Source organism: Takifugu flavidus, unplaced genomic scaffold, assembly GCF_003711565.1.
Source record: "Takifugu flavidus isolate HTHZ2018 unplaced genomic scaffold, ASM371156v2 ctg896, whole genome shotgun sequence".
In the NCBI taxonomy this organism is placed as follows: domain Eukaryota; kingdom Metazoa; phylum Chordata; class Actinopteri; order Tetraodontiformes; family Tetraodontidae; genus Takifugu; species Takifugu flavidus.
In genome coordinates, this window is record NW_026622506.1 from 346 (window position 1) to 6,540 (window position 6,195).

The following is a 6,195-nucleotide window of genomic DNA, read 5'->3' on the forward strand; positions in this document are numbered from 1 at the left end:
GCACTCTGGAAAGCTGGACCGTAGTAATGACTTTTATTAACACACGGGCAAACAGGAACTCAGGCAGACCAGGAAACACAGGAAATAGTCCGTCCTTCTGGGCCCGCACAAAGTCTATGAGTTGCAGGCTCGGGGAGTGGGACGAGCAGCAGTGAAGTCGGGGCCAGGCGGAGAAGTCTAAACCAGGTGAACCGACAGGAACCAGAGACGCTGAGGCAGAAGTCGTAGTCAGGGGCAGAACGCTGGTAGGTTGTCCGGGGAACAGGCAAGGCAGGCAGAACGAAGACAGGCAGGGTCGGTAACGGGTAATCCGGCAGGGAAACAACGCTGGAAAGTCTTGCATGAGAGCAGAAGAACAATCTGGCACTGAGTGAGTGTGAGGCTGGAGAATATATACACTGGTAGGTGAGCTGATTGATGAGTGAGGGCAGGTGTGTGATCAGTGACTGAGAGCAGGTGTGTGATCAGTGACTGAGAGCAGGTGTGGTGATCAGAGGGTGTGATGTGAGCAGGGCAGTGGAAAAGTACTGGGACAGGAGGGAACTGGAGAAAAGGGGCTGTGACAGTCCTTCTTCTTGGGTGACCTCATCTTCTTCTTCCAGCCTCCTTTGGTGTTGGTGCAGTCCTTCTTCTCCATTATCTTCCCCAGATGGCCAGATCAGAGGTCATATTCCTGCCAAGGAACTTATCAACACCAGTAAACTATGCTGTCACATTTTACGATGGGGGTCTACCACTTTCCGTCTGTCTCCTCCTGGCCCCAACCGTCCAAACAACATTCATGTCAAGGAAGGGTCAACTGACTTCCTTATGTTTATTCCTACTAAAGATTATATACTATCCCTAACTTCTAAACTAACTGTAACAGAAAACAAAAACATATAGCATAACACATGCTAACGAGATAAAAGATGCTAACAAGATATAATAATTCTCTTCACGACCTTATATGCTAATGCTAATTCTGGCACTACCCCTCTGAAAAATGATTAAAGGAAAGGCAGAAAATAGGACCTTTCTGAACAGGTAGGAGGCAGAATGTCTGTTTAGATCTGTAGACGGACCCGTCTGTCTTGTATGTGGAGCCAATATTCATCACAAGGAGAACAACAACCGATAACACTATAAAACACAACACCAAGACAAGCACAAACACCTGGAAATGACTCAAAGGCACCAGGAAGTAGAGATGAAAAGGCATCACATTTACATTACATTAACTTACAATGGCAAAAGATTACTGTTGGAATTTAAAAGAGAAGAAATGAATGCCAGTGATCTCCCGTCGTGTTCGTGATGAGAACAAAACAGATAAAACTGATATTTAGACTTTTACAGCAGCTTCAGGACGAGATGAGAGATTGATAAAGACCCGGAAAGGTTTAGAGCCCTTATTAGGCTGATCTTTGGTGTCTGACGGACTTTATCCCAACTATAAACCGATAAAAGCTTTAAATCCACGTCCGCGCTGACAACAGCGCCCCCTGCTGGCCAAAGCCTCCGCTGCACCACAGAGGTGAAAGGTGCAGAAACACGATGTGTTTAGATGTATAGATGAGTAGATGAATAGATTTGTAGGAGTGTAGATGTGTAGATGAGTAGATGTATAGATTTGTAGGAGTGTAGATGTATAGATGAGTAGATGTATAGATTTGTAGGAGTGTAGATGTGTAGATGAGTAGATGTATAGATTTGTAGGAGTGTAGATGTGTAGATGAGTAGATGTATAGATTTGTAGGAGTGTAGATGTATAGATGAGTAGATGTATAGATTTGTAGGAGTGTAGATGTGTAGATGAGTAGATGTATAGATTTGTAGGAGTGTAGATGTATAGATGTGTAGGTGGGTCCCCTGGACCTGGTCATAACCTACGGCCTGTCCGTAGGTGGGTCCCCTGGACCTGGTCATGACCTATGGCCTGTCCGTGGGTGGGTCCCCTGTTGTGGATCTGGCCATATCTGACCACTTTTGTGTGTTTTTTAACATCACCAGTTTTAACCAGCGGGGGGCCCCTGTGGGAACGGTGAGGAGACGCTACCTGACTCCTGAAGTGGCTGCAAATTTTATCCAGATCTTACAGAGCACTCCTGCAGAAATGTTACCAGCATCGTGTTTTATTGTTGACACTTTTAATAAATTAAAGTCAACGCTGGACTCTGTGGCTCCACTCTTCACAAAAACAGTAAGAACAAAACGTGCACCACCGTGGAGAAATGAAGAAATTAGAAAACTGAAAAGAACCTGCAGGAGTGCTGAGAGGAGGTGGAGGAAATCCAAACTGACCATTCACAAAGAAATATTTTATCAACACCTCAAAACCTACAACAACACAATCAAGCAAGCAAGAACTTCTCATTTCAAAAAACTAATCTAAACAATAAAAACAACCCCAAATTTCTATTCCACACAATTGAGCTTTTAACCAACGGTAATTTTAACAGGTGTCCCACAACAACGACTGACACCCTCTGGGAGACCTTTGCAGACCACTTCAGGAGTAAAATCGATGATATTAGATCCAGTCTTTTATCCCAACAAATGTTAATCACCAACACTCCTGGATCGTTGCATCACCTGAGGAGACACTGGAGAGTTTTGTCCTGGTTGATGCGAGGACACTTGGTCGAGTTTTCTCCCCAGTGAGGCCCACAACCGGCCTTTTAGACCCAATTCCCACACCGTCTTTTAAAACATTTTATGGAATCTTTGAGGAACATCTTCTATATATGGTGAATTGCTCTCTCCAGAAGGGGCTTCCCCACCTCCTCTGGTGGTGAAGCCCCTTCTGAAGAAGAGCAATCTAGACCCCAGCGTTTTAAATAACTATCGGCCTGTATCCAACTTACCGTTTTTAAGTAAAATCTTAGAAAAACTTTTTAACGTTATTAAACGTTTTTAACCAAGTGAATGATTTTTTAAACTCAAAGGACATTTTAGAGAGGCATCAGTCTGGTTTTAGGATGAACCACAGTACAGAGACAGCCATTTTAAAGATTTTAAATGACATCAGGTGTAACCTAGATAACAAAAAGCTCACGGTGTTGGTTCTGCTGGATCTGACCGCCGCCTTTGATACAGTCGACCACCATATTTTATTAAATAGACTGAAGAACGGGTCAGAGGGCGGAAACGTTGAGTTCTGATGAGCCTGAATCACTAACGGTCATTTTATTCTGGTCCACACACACCACACACACACCACACACACACACACACACACACACACACACACACACACACACAAACACACACAAAATATTTACTTTTATGTGGGGAAACTCCTCAGAAAACAGAATTATAATATTTAATCGTGGGATTATTAAAGATTAATGAACACATTCAAACTAAAACTTAATTTTGAGCAACAAACAAAAGATGAAAAGACGTCAAACAGATTAAAGTGTCGTCCAGTGAGTGATGCTGATAGACTGTTGCTATGGCAACAGGCCGTCATGATGCTGTTGCTGACAGGTTGTTTTAATGACTGATGATGATGATGATGATGAAGAAACAACAGTGGTGTTTATGGTGGTGCTGCAGCAACTGATTAAACCAGGAATTAATCAGGAAACTCAGCCTGGTTTTAAACTCTGAAATGGTTAAAATTCACGTTTTCAGAGGAAATGAAGAGAAGATGAAAACAGAGAGAAAGAAACGGAGACGACTCGTCCTCTTTAACTCCTCCCTCTCTTTCAGGGTCGTCCACGGGCGTGCTCGTTAGAGTTATTGTCTAGTTGGAGTTATTGTCGGTCTGCTTGTTGCCATCGCAGCCGTCGTTGTTTACTTCAAGTTGAAGGCTGATAAAGGTAATTATTAATGAAATAGTGTTAATGTTTAATGGTGAAATATTTGTAATGATCAGAGCACCGACGTGATGTTTGATGGTTGAGGCTGGAAGCTGCTGGAATCATTCTCTCCTGTCTTTAGGTGAACTGGCAGCAGCTTCTAACCAGTCCACCACTGACGCCTGCACACCTGATCCAGAGGAGCGGTTGGGTTGTCTGGAGAACCAGGCACCTGGGTCTGATTGACGGGTCCGATTGTCCACCACAGGTTCTGTTGGTTACGGATGTATTTGAACGCTCCGCAGCAGCCGGAGCTGATGTTGTTGTAATCATTCCTGAAAACATTCCATTTCATATTCCCAGCTCTCAGCCACTGATGGGCTGCACCCACCTGGGCCAGAGCTCCTTTTGAAAATGAGTCCAACTTCACCTCATGTCTGACTTCAAACATTCTGGAATTTTACAGGAGTGTAAACTGGAGATTTTGGTCATGTGACAGGAAACGGGAAGCTTTTATTTATGGATCTGACGCAGGAATAAACAGCTAATTTGTACTTTAAACGGCTTCAGCTGGGACTCAGGGCACTGTTACTTATTGTTTGTCTGTTGCTACTTTATTTTCATGGTTAAAAGTTGAATGATTTGTTAAGAATCGTAATTTGAGGGAAACGTGGGTCCGTTCATGATTGGCTCCGTTTTACTGCCCCCTGCTGTCGGTGTTCAGAATTGTTCGGTTCAAACTGTTCATATAGCAATGCTGTGAGCGCTTATTATCACTCCTGACCAGAACCCTGACCTGCTTTAACTGATGTTCTATCACCTCAGGATAGCAGGGGACAACCTGACCATCCTGTGACACTCCATCCCCCATTTTCTTATATGTTCCTTTTGTATATATCATGCTTTGTTTTATCATGTGATGCTTACGCATACGTTTACTGTACCCTTACATGTTTGTGTGCTAGTATAAAATAAACTGTTCAAGGCTCACACGCTGTAGCTACACTGCAGACGTGTGGTTGCCCTCGCAGCAAGTAAACTGAAGCTTCCGTCTCGTTCCTCTGAAGGCAACAGCGCGGGAGGGGAACTGATCCCTTTCTTTCTCCCCAACATAAAATTTCGTCCTTCGAGCCCGATCTCTTTTGAGATCACGAACCCGAGGGCGCGATCCTGAAGACATCATCCAACGCCAGCGACGACGCCGAAGACTCGTGAGGACGGATAAGAGAAAGACCTGAGGACGTGAATTCGTTCCAGGCGGTTAGAACTGTTCCCAGCGCTGGATGGTGACCGACGGACGCATCTCCTCGCAACAAATTGTTGCCTCAGAGGGTGAGACCTGGTTAGACTTAGCCATTAATTAAGTAGGTTACAACTTAGTCGTAATTAAGTTAAGAAAATAGGAAATTGTGTTTGTGTGTGAATGGAGGACTAAGCCATTGAAAGAGTTGATAGGAGAACTCTGCTAGCCCTGTGTTTTATTCTTTTGCTCGAAGAAAACGAAGTACTGGTGATCAGAGGACAAAAGGATGGGTTCCGCCCCTGAAAACTGGCACCGCTGTGTGAGTAGCACACAGTAGAAGGGCGTGTCAGTGTCCTTCCTCCGATTTGTGTACCAGAGAAGTTTTCTGAGAGACCCAGTAGTGAGAAGTTAAAATGCCACTGTTTATGGAAGGTGTGTGTGACGGGGTCAGGAACAATAAGTCAAGAAAGGTGGAGAAGAAAGTTTAATTTTTCAGGAAAACTCTGCACTGCAGACATACTGGAGTTACAGGCACATCTGAAACTCGAGTTGTTAAGTATAGACAAGAAGAAGGAGAAGCATGACAAGCGCAAGGCAGAGTATAAATTGTCTGAGAAATGGTTGGAACAAAGTACCCTCAAAGACAAGGAGAGGAAAGAAAAGGCTCAGAACAGAAAGGAGAAAACAGCAGCAGCCCTGATACGCCCAGAAGATGAGACCGCTGCTAAAAGGCGCCCCCCTGCTCCGGAGCCACAGCCCCCAGAGGCAGCGGCAGAGGAGGCCAGCACGGAGGTGCTGATGCACGCTTTTATCTCTTGTGGTCTAGATTATTGTAATGCCCTGCTCTCTGGTCTTCCAAAAAAGAGCATCATAAACCTACAATTATTACAAAACTCAGCTGCACGGGTGCTGACGAGGACCAGAGGGCGGGAGCACATCACACCGGTTTTAGAATCGCTGCATTGGCTCCCCGTGCGTTTCAGGATCGATTTTAAGGTTCTTTTACTAGTTTTTAAATGTCTTAATGGTCTTGGCCCGACTTATTTATCTGACCTGCTTTTATTCTATCAACCCTCGCGGACTCTGAGGTCCTCCGGCACCGGCCTTTTAACCATCCCACATGTAAGCTCTAAAACGCACGGGGAAGCGGCCTTCAGTTATTCTGGT

At 44.6% G+C, this 6,195-nt stretch overlaps 1 long non-coding RNA gene across 1 annotated transcript; it reads left to right on the forward strand.

Annotated features, from left to right (window-relative positions):
• The first annotated feature begins 3,539 nt into the window (after nucleotides 1-3,539).
• LOC130521347 (uncharacterized) lies at nucleotides 3,540-4,824 on the forward strand. The gene is made up of 3 exons (XR_008949294.1): nucleotides 3,540-3,806; nucleotides 3,928-4,053; nucleotides 4,149-4,824. It is a non-coding gene; the product is annotated as an uncharacterized LOC130521347 (long non-coding RNA).
• Nucleotides 4,825-6,195: the final 1,371 nt, after the last annotated feature.